At 44.8% G+C, this 17,596-nt stretch overlaps 1 protein-coding gene across 2 annotated transcripts in view; it reads right to left on the bottom strand.

Moving 5' to 3' along the window:
• LOC146798348 (zinc finger protein 862-like) overlaps positions 1 to 17,596 on the bottom strand; it is a 127,180-nt gene that overhangs the window by 10,402 nt on the left and 99,182 nt on the right. For both annotated transcript variants that reach the window (XM_085625618.1, XM_085625619.1), the window contains exon 2: positions 10,965 to 11,138. The gene's annotated coding sequence lies outside the window, so the exon portion shown is untranslated. The remainder of the gene's footprint in view (positions 1 to 10,964; positions 11,139 to 17,596) is intronic.

The following is a 17,596-nucleotide window of genomic DNA, read 5'->3' as shown; positions in this document are numbered from 1 at the left end:
AGATTCATCTAAAATATGCCCCTAGTCTGTCAGTTGTATGTTGGCAATCATCTGCAAAGTTACGACCTCTATTACAGCACACTGTGGAACAGATTTTACTAGCCATGCGGGGAGTTCACAAAAATAAAAATAATCTGTGTTACCATCAATCCTGGATAAAATTAAGGAGGACTTCAGCATCAAGGACTTCCAGGCTGTCCTCACAGATATTTTAAATGTTGAGTGGTCGGTCAATGTTGAGGCACTCTAAAGTACTTCCTAGTGAAACACTCACTCACCGTAGAGGAATATACCTGTAAAACCTTTAATGCCAAGCCTTTTTTGTTCATTAGCAATAATCAGTCTTCAAGAGGAAAAAAAATCTCTTCAACCTCCTAAACCTAAAGAAGATAATCCAAAGCGGGAGAGCTGGTCAATGTACACACTAGTAAAAAAAATATGCCAAAAGGAAATGCTTGTGTGTCCATAGCGCCAGAAGTCAACATCTAGACCCTCAGCAAAAACGCATTCAGTGTGCAGACACTGTCCGTTAAAGAGAACACGGTCTAAACCTTCACTGTTAAGAATATATCGTACACCACCTACAACCACTCTTCAGGAAGTATAAAAACTTCTGGAACCTAAATAACATATTTCCAAGGGGGATATTCTGGAAAAATGTAAGCAACATGCAAAAATGTAAACGTTTGCTTTTCTCCTGTAACTAAAAAGCCAGCAACTTGTCAACAAGAACCCACAAGCAAATCCTGCCATCATATCAACAGTACAGAAAAAGGACTAAACATCAACTTTGCTATTCCCACTGCTAGACAGGTAAAGCAGTGGCACGGATGTGGAAGGCTGCAAAGTACGTGACATATCAGCCATAGCCATGAGTTATACAAACGTTTCTGCTGTCCTAAACAGAAGACCGAGATCTTTGTGATGCTCCATGAAAAGATTCATGGTCAATGTCCCTAGAGATAGTATTAACAATTTCCAAGATATCAAAACGATGGTCTGGCTGAATACAACCAAAATATGAATACAGCAGCAGATTTACATCACCACTCATGCTTTTGCTACTACTGTGACTTCCGATGCACTGACGCTCAGAGCTACCTCTCAGAGGGCTCCATCCACAAGCTCTACAAAAACAAGGTATGACCTTAGCCTTCACAGATCAAATAAATGTTGTCTTGCTTGCGGATTAACTACATCAGATGACGAAAAAAGCAAATACACGTTACAGACTAAGACAAGAGAAATATAGAGAATATTTTAAAACTCCATTTCAAACCACTTGAAAAGCATCCTCGTGCTTTAGCTAGACCTGTTTACATTTGCAGAAGACATCAAGTGCCAAACGTTTGTGTGCGGTAATCAAAGCAAATCCAAATGGAAAGCTATTCAATACATTGACTATGCATCTTTCAATATGTTTTTCACCAATACCCCAATAAAATGCATACCAATCAAGCTAAAGCAATACAAGGAGCACATGATCCTATGATCGCCAACGTTAACATAGGACGTCGTAACATCGGACGTCATAACATCGCGTCCCTGCCCCCCTGCGCCCCCTCCCCTTAACCCTGACGGCAATTCTTTTATTTCTATTCCCCTTTTTTTACATTTTTTTTGGCTGTGCATTTATTCCCACAAAATACGTACATTTCAAACCATACGTAATGTACTAATTTACCGTCACCCTTGGCTGTGTATTTATTCCCACAAAATACGTACATTTCAAACCATACGTAATGTACTAATTTACCGTCACCCTTGTAAAAACATATGGGTGGGATATAAAAGGTGTCAGCCAGCGTGCCTCCTGCCGTTTCCCCCTCACTTTTGCAGCTGGCCAGACGTGAGCCCTACGTTCCTTGCGAATCGGTAAGTTGTATCGAAAAAGAAACAGCAAAGTTGGGAGCTTCCTTTAATAATAAGAATCGTTTTTTCGCCAAATGTACCCTCTTTGCAACATTAATCAATTGTGTAATGTATATTTGTCGGTGTGTTTACGCAGTTATGGGCTGAAAGTTAATAGCTCACTATTCTATATTAGGACTTTAAGTTATAAATTGCAAGTCACCAACGGATGTCTCTTTTGAAAGCATTAATCTGCAGATCTGTTTGCATCCTATGCACTCTGTAATCGACTTCGTACATGTTCTTTGCAGCAGGCATATTAACCCTCTGCACTAACTTCACCGAGGTCACAACCTCAACTATACAAAACACGGATCTCTTTCCAGGATGGTAATTCATCACACAAGTTTCCTACACATTTCTGTGAGGCATGGTAATTGCCGGCGGAAAGAAACACTGCAGCAGGTGCTTCGAAAGCTTTTAGTGCTGGCTGCGCCCTGACATGTGAGACAATGTTTTTTTTGCCCATAAGCCAAAGGAGTGAAAGTGTAGGAGTCACATGTCACCCATACTGGTAGGCAGTAGTTTAAGAGTGCTTGGTGTGGAGAAGCACAAACGCAGAGTCGAAAAAGAAACAGCAAAGTTGGGAGCTTCCTTTAATAATAAGAATCGTTTCTTCGCCAAATGTACCCTCTTTGCAACATTAATCAATTTTGTAATGTATATTTGTCAGTGTGTTTACACAGTTCTGGGCTGAAAGTTAATAGCTCACTATTCTATATTAGGACTTTAAGTTATAAATTGCAAATCACCAACCGATGTCTCTTTTGAAAGCATTAATCTGCAGATCTGTTTCCATCTGCGGTATGAAGGCTCCGGACCCGCGATGTTAAACCCGCGTTGCGATGGCAGCACGTGAATCTGAATTCGTTGTAATGGGTGTTTCCCCCATGAAGCGGTGGTAGCGCAGCGCGCCTGCTTGCGATACGCTTTTTTGACGTCCTCATCTGAGGCGCCGAGGCGGCCCAGGCCTAGGCTTTTGTACTAATTAATCTACCCACGCAGAGTTGCTAAAAATATAAATAAATAAAAAAATCGCAGCACCTCCGTCACAATATCACACAATTCAAGCGGGCAAAACTGCTCATTTTACATGAATGCTTATTGCAAGCCTTGTGGCGGCCACGGACTACTGCTTGCAGAGGCTGAGTGACGTTTCACTCCAACAGCCAATCACTGGCTAGAGCCCAGTCATGGGTTGCTAGCCAATCAGATGCCGCCAAAGGCTCTCTGCAAGCTTCGGATTGGCTGTGAGCCCCAGAGTGCCCACAGCCTGTTTTAACATGATTAATGTCTACATGTCCGTCGGACATAAATAGACAATAAATCTTCTTGCCCGTCAATATAAACAACATGGTTCGGGCGTCGGGCGATATGATTCCCCCACCCCTGTGTCTATGGTGGCACCGAGGTATTGTGTGTGGGACGGTTGCAGATGAGACTTGGCGTGGTTTACTGTGAACCCCAGGTTGTGGAGTAGTTGGATAGTCACATGAGTGTGGTGTACACACTGGTTGTATGAGCTGGCTTTTATAAGCCAGTCGTCGAGATATGGGAAGATGTGAATTTGCTGTCTTCTTAAGTGAGCTGCTACTACCGCTAGGCACTTGGTGAATACCCTTGGTGCTGTTGTGACTCCGAACAAGAGTACTTTGAATTGATAGTGCTGCCCATCAACTACAAACCTGAGATACTTCCTGTGAGCTGCGTGAATGGGAATATGGAAGTAGGCGTCCTTGAGCTCTATGGTAGCAAGCAAGTCGCTATGTGAAAGAAGAGGAAGGACCTGCTGAAGTGTGACCATGTGGAAATGGTCTGAGTGTATGTATAGGTTTAGGGGTCTGAGGTCTAAAAGAGGTCTCAAAGAGCCGTCCTTCTTTGGTATGAGAAAATACAGGGAGTATACTCCCGTGTTTTGTTGGCGCAGGGGAACCAGTTCTATGCATTTTGTTTTGTAGAAGGGATATTACCCCCCAAACATACCACCCAAACAGCGTCCAATGTCACAAGAACATATATCTCTGCTAAAGCAGGAGGTAGAGGTGAGTTCGAGACAGTAACCAGAGGTGAGTTCGAGACAGTAACCAGATTGAACTATCTGTTGCACCCACCTGTCTGTGGTGATGTTGGTCCAGACAGGAAGGAACTGTTGTAGTCTTCGCCCGACAGGAGTGGAATGGTCCGGGGAAGCGGAGGGAAGTCATTGGGTAGGGGTGGAGGCAGAGCGGTGCTGTTAGTCTTGCCTCTGCCCTGGTTATTGTTGCCTCTGTATCCTCCTCTCTGGTAAAGGTTGACTGGGTGGAAGCCTTGTAAGAGGTGGAAGGGTTGCCTGATGAGTATCCTCTGGAGTTGCCTCTGTAGGAGGAGCGACGAAAAGAACGTCTGGGAGCTTGCGATTGCAAGGCTCCCATTGACTTGGCTGTGTCCGTGTCCTTTTTCATTTTCTCCAGGGAGGAGTCTCAGGATCGAACTTTGTACCTCAGACGTAAAGCCTGAAATGCGTAGCCAAGCGTGCCTACGCAAAAGCACACTGGTATTTATAGCTCTGGAGGCAGTATCTGCCACATTGAGAGCGCAACGAATGGCGGTATTGGTGATTAGTTTACCCTCCAGTATGAGGTCGTTGGCTTTGTTTTTTTATTTGTCCGGGCGGTGTTGCAATAGGGACTCTAACTCGTCATAATGTGCCCTATCATATCTGGCTAGTAGGGCCCGAGTGTTGGCGATGCGCCATATGTTAGCTGCTTGTGAGGCTGTCCTCTTGCCGGAGGCGTCCAAGAGTTCAGACTCTTTATCGGGTGGGGCTGCGTCACCTGATGTTTGAGAGTTAGCTCTCTTCCTGGCACTGGATACCACCATGGAGTCTAATGGAACAGGGCCCTTAATGTAAGCTGGGTCTGTAGCGGCAGCTTTGTATTTCTTTTCTATGCGAGGGTTGATGACCCGAGCCCTAACAGGATCTTTGAATATATAAGGAGCATGCTTATTAACCCCTTTGAGCATGGATAAAGTAGATGTTGACCTTTGTGTGGTGTCAAAAGTGTCCAACAAGAAATCCTCCTCAACGGGGTCTGTGTGTAGGTCGACCCCGTGGTACTGGGCAGCTCGTTGTACGAGCTGATTAAAGCCCATGGTGTCCTCTGGTAAGGAAGGCCTAGAGGGGTAGATGTCGTATTGCGGGAGATTTGGGACATCAGGTGTATTATAGTCATCCCAAGGGTCAGGGGAACCAGGTGGGCTGGGATCCCCTAGTGGCACATCGTCCGCACCCCCGTGTCATCAGAGGTGTCATCATCGTCTACTGGTGTAGGAGATGGTGTAGGAGAGTGAGGAGGTGGGGGGGGGGGGGAGGAGGGGTGGAGAAGGTTGAGGTGGTGGAGAAGGAACTCTAAGAAGGGATGTGGCAGGAGAAGGGACTCTAAGAAGGGATGTGGCAATGTCCCTCTTTTTAGGTGGTGGAGCAGTTGTAGGCTTGTCCAGTGGTCTTTTCCTGGAGCTTAGTGTCAAATGACCAGTTTTAGGGTCTTTAACCAGAGTTTTTTGTGCGGTTTCTGGGCAAAAAAGCTCTTCTGATGATTCTTGATTTTTTGGCGCAGAGTGTTTCGGTTCCGAGGACTTTTTAGGCATCGACTCTGTAGTGTCTTTGAGTTTGGACCCGTGTTTTGCAGTCTCTGAATGTTTTTTGGGTCCCGGTGATTTTTTCGGCTCCGAAGAGCGGGTGTCCAAACTCTTGGGGAGTGGCTTCTTGGTCGTCTCCGAGTGTTTTTTTGGTGCCGGCGAGTCGGTGCTTGTTGTTTTCAGTGTCGAGAGCCTGGAGGTGGAAGCAGCGGTCGACACGGAGGAGGAGGGCAGTTTCTTTTTCGGTGCCGAAGATTGAGTTTCGGCACCGGACGCAGGCTGGCTCGAGCCAGTCGCCTGAAGGCTTGGTGGGCTTCTTTGCCAGGCCCGAGGGCGGGGTACGGGAAGCGGTGTGTCGGTGTGCACCTGGGCCCGAAGGCGAAGATGTGACTGAAGCCTTTTTTGTATGGAGGGGGTCGGGGTCTTTACTTACGACCCTCTGCGCTGGAGTGATTTCTTCGACGTCTGTGTCATCGGCTTCGGAAGCGCTGACAAGGCATTCTTCAATCCGCTCCAGCACGTCGACGCCCTCTTGGAAGATGTCGTCAGGGTTCGCTGTCATGGTCCTCCGAGCTCGCCGATCCCGAATGGTCTTCTTGGAGCGGAAAGAGGCACAAGCTGGACAGTCTCTGGCCTAGTGCTCCGGTGACAAGCACAGGTTACACACCTCATGCAGATCGGTGTGGGGGAAACTTCGACCCACATCGAGGACACTTTTTGAATGGCGTCCTTTCCATGAGCCAGATGCTAAGGCCTAGGTAGGCCCGAAGGCCTTCGTCGAAGACCGGAATCGAAGACTTCGACTTGGAGAGATGTGCGACGAGTAGGGTTCGCGATCGAGACAATACCGTAGAAAGGGCGAAGGATTGCGCGTCAAAATGGAATCTGTAACGGTTCCGAACTGGAGCGCGAGAAACACATCCGAGCCCGATGGCGGAAAAAAAGCAATCTGAAGATGGAGCCGATGCCCATGAGCACTAGCATCCTAAGGAGCAATCACCTATCTCGTGACTTCCAAAGACTTTCCAGGACAAAAACAAGTGCAAACATCCGGGCCCAATACCAGATAGCGATCTATCCATCGTGTGTAATCTGCAGCTCATATGCCTTGAACATATAAGTATTCCATTTCCATTATTCCTAATAATATTCTTTAGGAATAAGGTTGCTTGGAGAATAAATCCTTTCTTTACCCCTAAAAAGATAACATATGCCAGAACCCCAATGGGCACGCAGAGGGGTTACTGGGCCCAACTGTAGGGGTGGAGGCCTTTTACTCCTGATTTTCTGGGGCCCAACCTACTATGTATCCAGCACAACAGGGCCAAGTACCTCTTCTGCACTGGACTCTTTGTGGTAGCTATGGTCAAGCAGTCAAAGGCTCCCTGGGGTGGTGGGGGGGTGAATACAGGTTAGTGAACACAACGCCTAACTGAAGAGCATACAGCAGTGTCAATAAGTTAATGTCCTGTCAAATACTTATTTTTAAAGTAGTATTTTATTTCGAGCTCTACGCTTTCAAAGCAATGTTAGGAGAGATGTAAACAATAATACGTTTACGGTCCGGGCTCTATTGGTCCACTGGCAAATCGCTGTCCCAACCCGCTCTTCATAATGCGGTACAGGTTACTTCCCATTAACTGGTGGCCGCATCCAGGACGCTCAATAGTAGTTGTCTGGAGTCCATTTAGGCTCTTAGCAAAGTAGTGAAAAGAGTCTTGGTGCTGCAGCGCACTTAGGAGCGAGTCTCCCTGGGCCCAATAGGCCCCCTAAAAAGTCTTACCCACTCTAGAGGCGAGGAAGCTTGCAGCGACTCACCAGGTGCCCTGACCAGCGGCACTCACACTGCTCTGGTCCAGGTCGGCTGCACGCAGGAGGCGCGGCAACACCTTGCATGTGAGTTCTCCCCTGAACTTGCGTGGCCAGCAGCAAACAGAGGTGCTCCTGTTCTCCTCCTGCACTGTAAGTTTTGCACTCTCTAACAGGAAGGGGGAGTGGGGGTGTTCGATTGGATTCAGGTGCTCCCGGCAGGGATCCCAATGAAGTGGCACTGCATTCATGGCATCCTCTTCACTTCACGGGGGACACTCCAGCAGCATAATTCCCGATGCTTGATGGTGACCTCAGGTATTTCAGTTTTCGGGCAATGGCCCGATCCTCAGCAACTTTGGTATTGGCAGCCGCTCCTGGCATACTGGGTTGCCATAACACTATTAACAAAGACGCCGGCCCTCACCACACGTAAGTCAGTAACAAGTGCCCCTCTGGGTATACAGTATTGCTTCTAGGCTCTGAACAGCTTCGGCCCTTATAATCAGGCAATGACTTTCAAAGTGGCCCCTCCTGGCATTCAGTGGTCGCTGACTGAAATCTGCACACAGGTAGAGACCCGATCAGTGCAGCAGCTGTCCCCTCACACCTCGCCCAGGAGTCCTCTCGGTTCAGCTCCCAAATAGGCCTTGCTCCCTCCACCGCTCTCCTACTCCTCATAGGACACACTGGTCTAGGCAAGCAGGCAGGGGCTGGTGCTCCTTGCTCCAAAGAAGGTGATCTTGGTTTCTCTGGGTGATGTGCCCTACCAGCAGCGAGACTAGCAGGTCTTGGCCCCCAGTCCTGGTCAAAGGCAGAATATTTGCAGAGCTTTCCCTCTTCATACAGCCCGTAAGGCGGCTCCACTTCTTATAGTTCATTTCCAGACACCTAATGCGATTTCCGGTCTGGGTCTTTGATGTTTTGTGTAGGAATTGTGCTTCTTTCGAAGTACACCTTTTCCTTTCCCTCTTCATCTTGAAAGGTTGTCCATCACAGCAGGAGAGACTGTAAAACTGATAATCCCCCCCAACACATGCCATGGGAGTGACTAGGTTTCACACCTTGATGTCAGCTGCAGTGATATGTGCATAAAAAGGTTAATCAGCCCTACTCTAAGACTCCCTCATCAGCCTCACTTCCTTCCTGAGATATGCCCAGGTCCTTTCCTTATGATCTCTGACTGAATCAATGAGCAACCGTACAAGTATAAAAAGGGAGTCCCTCTCTTCATACTCCAGTGTGCCCCACCCAGCTCACAGGAAAGCAACAATACACAAACCTGTCTGGAGGATTCCTCAGGTCTCCACCAAGCAGGCTTGGGCTTCTCAAAATGGAACCCAGTGGCCTCCATGCAATGTGCCTTACAGACACACTTGCGCTCAGTGTATACACACAGCAAGGACACCAACCAGTACTGTTACTTCCATGCATAGTGCCACCATACGCACACATACATTCAGCACATATTCACTCTGCGTGCACTGCTCAGTACTGTAGTTCTTCTGTATTGTGCCACAGTGTGCCATTTGCAAGCACACACACTGCTAGCACACACATTCCCTATGCATGCTGCACAACACTTCACTTTTAATGTACTGAACTTCCTGGAAGTACACCAACAGCCGGTACATGCATTCAGGGTGCACACACTGCAAGCATTACATCTTTCATATAATGTACTGACTGTATGTATGTATACCTACGAGGAATACATGCACTCACCATGCATGCACTGCACAGCACTGCTCTATCCCTGTACTGTACCCTTTCCAGGCACATGTGGTTCCGGTGCAGAGTTGCCACTCCTGCGCTGTGCAGCACTTTACATCTAACTGATTTAGGCCAAAGTTGAGTTAAGCACACAGCAGCAGAACTTTTAAAAACGTGAGTGGGCCAGGACGCTTCACTCCAGTAACAGTTTCATAAAAAGTTTGCTCCTATTGATCACTACACAGTATGCTGCGGCAACCGCACTTGTGCTGCCTAACTCCTGGTGAAGGCAGTAGCCTTTCAGCACTATGAGGGTAGCACATTGGGCGTCCCTCCCAATCCAACAAGGCCGCGATCAGTAGACAGGCCTACGTTATGGTACACAAGCATGCCCGTGTTTGACTGTGGCAACAAAAATCAGCGTTAGGGTTCCAGACAACAGTACAGTTGGGCACTCAGGGCAGGGGTACATGTCAATTACCATGCAGAGGACTTTTCCTCCCCAACAAAGTATTCCATGTAAATCTGAAATTCTCTTCAAGCCTTCTTTTAAAACCATCTTCCCCATCAGATCACCTTCGTACCATGGATAGAAAAAATGCCCTTTTGAGGTCTCGCCTGACCCAGCGCATGCGCTGGTCTGGCGAGACTTATTGAGAGGGCTCCAAAAAGTGCTACCAGGCCAGCCTAGAGCTACAGTGCATGTGCGCGGGCGCGCACTTTACAGCGATTTCTTTCACTTTCACGGCCACACGGCCGCTTTGATGTTTGATTGCGATCCCTTTCGCGACCGCACGGCCGCTTGGCATAGCCAATAGGTCTCGCTTTTGGGACCTTATAAGTATTTATTTATGCAACTGTTGCATGGCTAAACACTTATAAGGTCCCAAAGGCGAGACCTATTGGCTATGCCAATGCTTGTTATAACTGCCCAAAACTAAAGACATTACAAGTTCAAAACAATTGCTTTAATTATAGTGCTAATACTACCATCTTAGCAATATTGAAACAGTACATAGCTAGATTTTTATTTGAGAACATGTTTAAGGCTCATACCAGTAGATACAAGGTGGCAACTGATGGACTTCTCAGGAATGTCTCCTCTGGCTCAATCTGTAGAGCATTCACATGGATTTTTGTCCATACCTCTGCAAGAAACTGCCAGCTGAACTCTTGAGTCAAACACTCAAGTGGGAGAATGTTTTCCGCATAATCTCTTCAGGTAATTTTCAATTTTGTTTGACACTTTCCTATTTGTAATTTAACCAGGGTAATTATTATTACAAATGACATCCTAATGAAAGGTATCCTGGGTCTATGATTACTCTGACAGGTTTGCTTTTTACTACCTCATACCTTACTGGCCACCTCCTATGACGCTCAAGTTGCCCTCACCCACCCCCACATAACGAGTACCCCACAGCAGTTTCTCAGCTGTAAAATACATCTGTGGCGTTGTTACATTGCAGTACCATTACAACGCAAATGTTACATCGACTTACTCTACCAACAGTAGGGAAGGTGTTGGAATAGTAAATTATACTATTCCTTAGTTTAGAGCGCCCCCTAGAGCAAGTCGTTGAAACGACTTGCATTGTAATGGTACTACGATGTAACAACACGGTCGTTGTAATGACCGCGTTGTAACGCATGCGATGTGATGGCTGTTTCCCAATCAACTTCCTACATATCACCTGGTGCACTGCAGCAGGCCTGCATTTTCAGCTTCTCAGTCCCCTCTTCCCTCCTGAAAAGACACACACATGTCCTCTACCACATGGTATCCCTGCAGCAGCCCTTGAGCTGCCAAAATACGGTATACACCACTGGGACCTCTTACGACCATAAACTGCATTCAGTCGCTCCCACCAATACTGTAGTTTACACCCACTGCTGCATTACCCTGTACTCACCCCAGATTTATTTATGAAGGTTTTTCTGTCACCAGGACACGACTCCAGGTTTGCGGAGCCCGTCATCGATGTGCCGACAGCACAGTTATTAAGTCCTGGAGCTGAATGTGCAACGTTCCTGCAGAATGCTGCCTTCACACTAGTACAATCAACAGAATATTCCTGGTCTCGTCACTGTGGGACAAAAGAGATACAGAATAATTAGAAAACGCATTGGCAAAGCCATCAGGTTTGACTTTTAGGTAGAACATAAACAGAGGCACACATTATCCACTCGCACCAACACATACTGTACGATCATGCCTAAATGCAAACACTGCAGCATATATACTGATACCCAGGCACATAAACCCGCAGTCATGCACATGGCCATATAGAAACCCAGGCAATCATAGCACATGCACTTACTCACGAAAACAGACATGTAATGCTAGGTTCGTTGGATGCATATTGCTTCATGTAACTAATACTGCTTCACAGCATTAGAGTGAAAATGAGAAAACAAGACAGACTGAGAAAGGAGCTTGTGAATGCAATGATCATTCTCAAAAAGGAGTGGTACTGAGTAGCCATCATTAGGTGTCTGGTCAGCAAAGCAAGTAAAGTATGGACCTGGAGAGGTGAGGTGACGAAAGAGACAACAACGTGAGATACCAGGGCCCCACATAGCCAAGTTAAGTGGTCGACTTTCAGATCAAGCCAGTGAAGCCATAAAACAATTTAGACATGCCAATGATCATAGGCTGAAACAGAGGCAACAAAACATACATTCACAAATGCAAACTTAAACACTCTGCCCTTCAAAGAGGGAGGGACAGGTGCTGGATGGATTGATGCTTACTTTATGTCAACTTCAATATTAGATCCTTTGCTGACATAATATGTACCAGTGCAATCTGTTCCCACATTTCTTATGACCCGCTTACTTATGTTACACCACTCCAAGTATAGAAAAAAGAATGTATTACTATCTAGGCTTCCTCTTTAAAAATCACGTTTTCATGTCTATTGGTTCAACCGAAGCACACAAAGACTACAACTTCTCATGTATGTGTATATGTATGGTATTTCTATAGTGCAACCCTAGCCAAAAGGCAGCAGAGCGCTGTACAGGGTCAAAGATAAGCACAAAGTCAACAATAAGAGGTAGCTGGGTTGTGGACGGTCAATGCACCGTGATTTAGCATTCCTTAAAAAGGCGAATCTTCAACTCTTTTCAAAATTGGGGGCAGCTTTGGGGCAGTCGTGATGGATGTTGTTCTAGATAATGGGTGTACAGTTAGAAAAGGCATGATGCTCCGTTTTTTTCTTTTTTTTACACATTTTTGTCTGAATCTGATGGTGTCCTGGCTGCGGGTGTGCCGAAAGCCACCAGAGATGGTGAGCTTGTCAGTAGAATAAGTGGGTGTTTGCAATTGCTTTGTAAATGATGTAGTTGATTTTGAAGATTATGCGATCGGCAAAGGGAGCCAATGAAGTTCCATCAGGATGGGGGTGGTGTAATTATATTTCTTAAGGCACAGCATGAGACATGCTGCAGCATCTTGGATGCTCTTAAGGGGTTTCAGTGTGGAGTCTGAGAGTCCATGGAACATCGTCCGGATGTGAGATTATGAGGATTTAAACAGCAGTCCTGAAGTAGATTTTTGGGAGAAAGTGTTCATTTTGTTTAGAAAAGAGAGTGGATAACAGGCTGTCTTTATTTTTTGTAATGTTTTCCTTGAGAGAGAAGTTGGGTCCCAGGTGAATCCAGGTGACTTAGCATTGACTAAGCGTTTTGGTTTGAAGCATAAAGGTTCAAGTCATTGTGCAAGTTTTGTACTGTTTGTAGTTCTTGACAAACAACAGGAATACTGTTTTGGCTCAGCTGGGCATCCAGGTGTGGATGATGTGCGGGCAGTGTTTGAGGCATTGGATGTCTGAAACAAAGAAGACTTAAGTAGAGTGTGCATCAACAGGATACTGGTGAATTTTTAGTCTTTTGTCTGACAGTAGAGTAACATGCGACTCCCTGTAGAGGTTGATGATGACAGGAGACACTAAAGAACCCTGAGGGAACTCCATAGGCGATAGGGGTCATTTGGGACCTGCAGATGCACACATGAACAAACTGGTGTAATTTGGAAATGAAGGAGGCAAACCAGTCCAAGGCACTACCAGAGAATCCTATTTGAGACTCCATGGCGGGTATACGGATGGAATGATCAACTGAATCAAAAGACACCGAGCGGTCCAGCCATATCAGAAGGCATTGGGTATCTTCATTGGTGCAACTCAGAACAGGTGATGTCCATAATCACCTACCCTTGTAATCTGCATTACATAGGGATGACTACACACAAAGTCAAGACCAGAATCTGTAAACATTGGAGCAATCTCATATGCCAACGTGCAACAACTAAAATGGCAACACACTACATTGAACACCGCCACACTGTAAATGACCTAGGTTAGGCTGTTCTTAAACAAGTGAATCAAGAGTCCCAACTTTTTGAAAGAGCAACGTTGGGTCAACAGGCTTAAGTCACATGAGTGGGGCCTAAACGAGAACATCCCATGGGTACAGTTCATATGACCACCTAACTTTCCCTGGGCACACCCACAGGACTCATCAAAATGTTTGGTAATTAACATACCCAAAGGTTTCTCAAAACTACAAGATATTATAAGTTTTTAACCATATGATATATTGAAAAGTTCTTTCTCTTCTTGTGTCTGCTGACAACTACCACTACGAGCCCAAACTGACTGATAGGAATAAGGATACTAAGAACTACGTCATTTGGCCAAAAACCATCCAACACTCAGGATACCACACTCCTTCTGAAAACTTTTTCAGTTGTTTATTTATTTTTTACTTGGATTCTCCATTTTCCGGAATGCCGCACATATAATGGATTTATACCATTGGTAACAAAAAATGTAGATTCATTTATCATCTAATTTTTTGACATATAACGTGGCCACACGATTTGGTTGGTTCCATGAAAAACAATTTTTGTTTCATTAATTCTTTATTGTTCCATTAATTTTAATCCTTGCAATACCCCATATATAATGGGTTTTTATTAATTACAACCTTAAATGAACATTCTCTGATAATCTCTGCTCTGCCATTAATGAAGCAGGGCGTGAACCCACAGCAGTAAGTACGCCTTGGCTCGTCCCAGTAAAAGTAAGCAATAGCCTGGACGTACGCGGTCTAGTGCTAAACCTCCACAAGAACGCCAACGACTGCACGTTCCGTATTAAACAGGATGTGCCACGCCCCTCCGGCATCTTCGGAGCCACAGGAGGATAGTTACCCAGCAGCAAGCGTGTAGCCTTCAGGAAGTAAGTGCTTTGGGATCAGATTATCAAGTCGTACTCTGTTTTTCTGAACCCTTATGTTAAAGTATTTCCCTGGTTATCTTTGCCCGATTACCTCCAATTGGACACAAATCTCACTTCTGCCACCAGAGTGTGACAGACATCCCTCCTCCCCAGTTTGGACTCATGATGCTCAATTGAGGCTAATTACATGTATGTAATGTTGTGTATGTGTTCAGTGGTTTACGTGTTTTATGTGCGTCTATTCACTCAAATGTTTTTCTCACAGTCTGCTCACTTTTTTGATACGTGAGAATTGACACTATCTACTCACTAATGGTGCACAATGTACAAAACATAATGCAAAAATGTGGCCAAAGGGCGTGTATATTTTTTATGCTCTTCTTTTTTTACTCATACCCTCGTAGATAACTTAAGAACAGACAGTCGGTCTTACAGGTGCTGCATGTATTAATTTTTCATATTTTATCCATTTCTACTCTCACTTGAGAAAATGATATCTCGACGACTATAGGAGTGTTAACAGGGTGTAACCCCCTTAGGTCCTGATGAAAAGCTTTGGGGTAGGGCTTGAATCTAGTGGACCAGAGAAACAAAGGGATATCATCCCAGCAGTCTCTCACCATCCCCATTTTTTTAACCATAACAACTAGGAGATCTGTTAAATAACACTTTTTCCCCACTAGCCAGATATTTTTAAGCCAGTCTTTATATATAAAATGAAAACACCCACTCTGATATTTATGCATTCTGTATAGGCATGAACACCATCAGTGCTCCCACGTATCTGTTGGTCGCAGCACGCTCCTCTCCGTAGCAGGTTAGGGAAGAACCCTATGATGATGATGGCGAGGGTTATTTAAAAGAAAAGATTTCTTTACCGTTACGAGGTTGGCACAATATTCCCTTGTTTAAAGAGGGACACCTCTTGATTATTTGCATATACACTTGGAGGAGTGTTCTCCGTTTTTTTCTCTACCTCCCTTATTGAGGTTTCGATCTTCATCGGTGGACAAGAGATAATCATCTAGGATGTGTGAGGTAGCGATTTCCATGCTACAGGGTGATCTGAAGCCAGACTGATACTCATGCAGAAGACGGTTAGCATTGATGTGATATAGTACATAGACTGCTTTTCAATGATCTTGCTGATGAATGATAGGGGAGTGCTGTGCCTGAAGTTGGCAAGGTCATCACAGTTTAGTGTATTTTTTTTTAGTTTTGCTAAGAGTGGGAGAATCTTATCTGTCTTAAAAGATTCTGGGACGATGCCTTGACTAAGGGAGACATTGACAATGGTGAATAAGCGGTGAGAGATGACTTCCAGGGAAATCTTTGATAAAGGACATGGATAAGTGAAGTGGCTTTGAAGGAGTGGAGTATGTGGGCGAGATTTGAGAGAGGTAGGGCTTTGAAAGCTGGGGATTCTACATGAAAGAATGGGCTAAGTGATGAAGCAGGCTTAGTGTTGTTGATGTGCTTTTGGATCTTCAAGATTTTATCACTGAAAAAGAGGTTGATGGCATTTCACTTTGCTGTGAAGTCAGGAATAGGTGGGTATGGCAGGGGGGCTGATGCAAATCTTGTCTTAAAAAGAGTTGTCCTTCAGATGGTGGCTCATTGGAAGTGTTGATATAGTACTTTGCTTTGGCTTATGTGAGGAGCTGTCAGCGTGTTGCGGGGGGCTGTCAGGAGGTCACTGGGAGTTCTGTGCTTATTCCATTTTATGTCTTGTATATGGATGTATTGTTAATAGTCAGCAAGGTCTTTAAAGAGTCAGGGCGCTGAAGGCTGTTTGATTGGGAGTGTTAAGATTACTAGAATACTTACTCAAGGAAACCCAAGTACCAAAAACATAGAGCTTGCTGTACACGGAACCTAGCAACATGCTCGCCCATTTTCATATTCCTGTTGCTAAAGAAATTAAATTTGCCTTGGCAGTTGGAAAAAGATGAAATGAACAAATTCTACACACAAATTGTTTAACAGTGCTCAACACATTTTTTTTTCGTACTCATTGTTTCAAACACATTAAATGCATTGCTTTAACTTTGCTATAAGGATTGTTTTTCTTATTGAAACTTTCTTATGTCCAATTCATCATTTTAAATAGTGAGGGAAGTAAGAGACAGAGTCTTGCTATTAAATTAAATTAGGATGCCAAATGCCTGACACAAAGTGTCTCAGTTCAAAGTGCGTCAGGAATCTGGGATCTTTTTTTTTTATATAATGAACGCATCCAAGAACTACAGGTTTCTGCTTTTACAAAAACTGCTTCTTACTAACTGTACTTACTTAATTGGACCTGGGCTACTGTGAACGTGGCAGACAGGGTTATGTTGGGAAAACCGGGCTCAAGAAAACGTTATTCTACCAGAGATTAAATTTGGGTTTTGCCGAGGGCTTGGTACTACCAAGCAGTGCTTTAACTTTAGCCACTGGTCACAAACTTTGTTGTTTTCCAAATAAAAAAGTTGCTAAAGCAGGCCCATTGCACTTGCCAATTATGAATTTGACAATTGCATTTGATTATGTGACCTGTTCCAAACTGTGACAAACAAAATAGGCTGGCCATGGAGTTAGATCCCTCAATTGTTTATTTTATTATGCAGTTACACTATGATGCGACTGCCTGTGTCCTCTACAACAGTAGCTCTTAACCTTTTGACTTCTGAGGGCCCCCCTCTTAATCTTTACGGGAACCCAATGACCCCAAATGTATCATGACCGGAATCCGGGGACCACAACTGAATCATTACTGGAAGCCACGGACCCCGGCCTAAAATTTTCGATGATTTGAACAGCAAAAGACACAGAAATAAGCATTCAAACAAATACAGAAAGTATGAAATATTGTATTCCCCCCCAAATAATTTTTTTAAATTGTAATAGAAAGGTATTTCAATTGAGAACTAGTCGCTAAAATATTCTGTTATAAGCACTTGCACAGCTCCCACAAGTCAGTTTGAGGATACTAAATTAACTTTTGGACTCCAATTTCAAATTCTTTCACATTTACAGAATGTTTTTACACTGTTAATTTGTACATTTTGCTTCAATAAATACACTTTATTAACATTTTAATATTAGTAAATGTTCTAATCAGTAGCGGAACCCCACATTAGGCTGTGCGGATCCCCAGGGGTCTCCGGACCACAGGTTAAGAACCACTGCTCTACAGTCTAGAAGGTGAGCTCTACAGTCTAGAAGGTGTGCACATTAACTAATTTCAGATCGGCAGGGGTATGTCTATTTATCTTGTATGTTAATGAACTGGAAGGTTTTTTTTAAGGTTAAAGGGA

Source organism: Triturus cristatus, chromosome 9 (genome assembly GCF_964204655.1).
Source record: "Triturus cristatus chromosome 9, aTriCri1.1, whole genome shotgun sequence".
NCBI lineage: Eukaryota > Metazoa > Chordata > Amphibia > Caudata > Salamandridae > Triturus > Triturus cristatus.
Note: the sequence above shows the minus strand (reverse complement) of the source record. Positions and strands in the feature narration are given on the sequence as shown.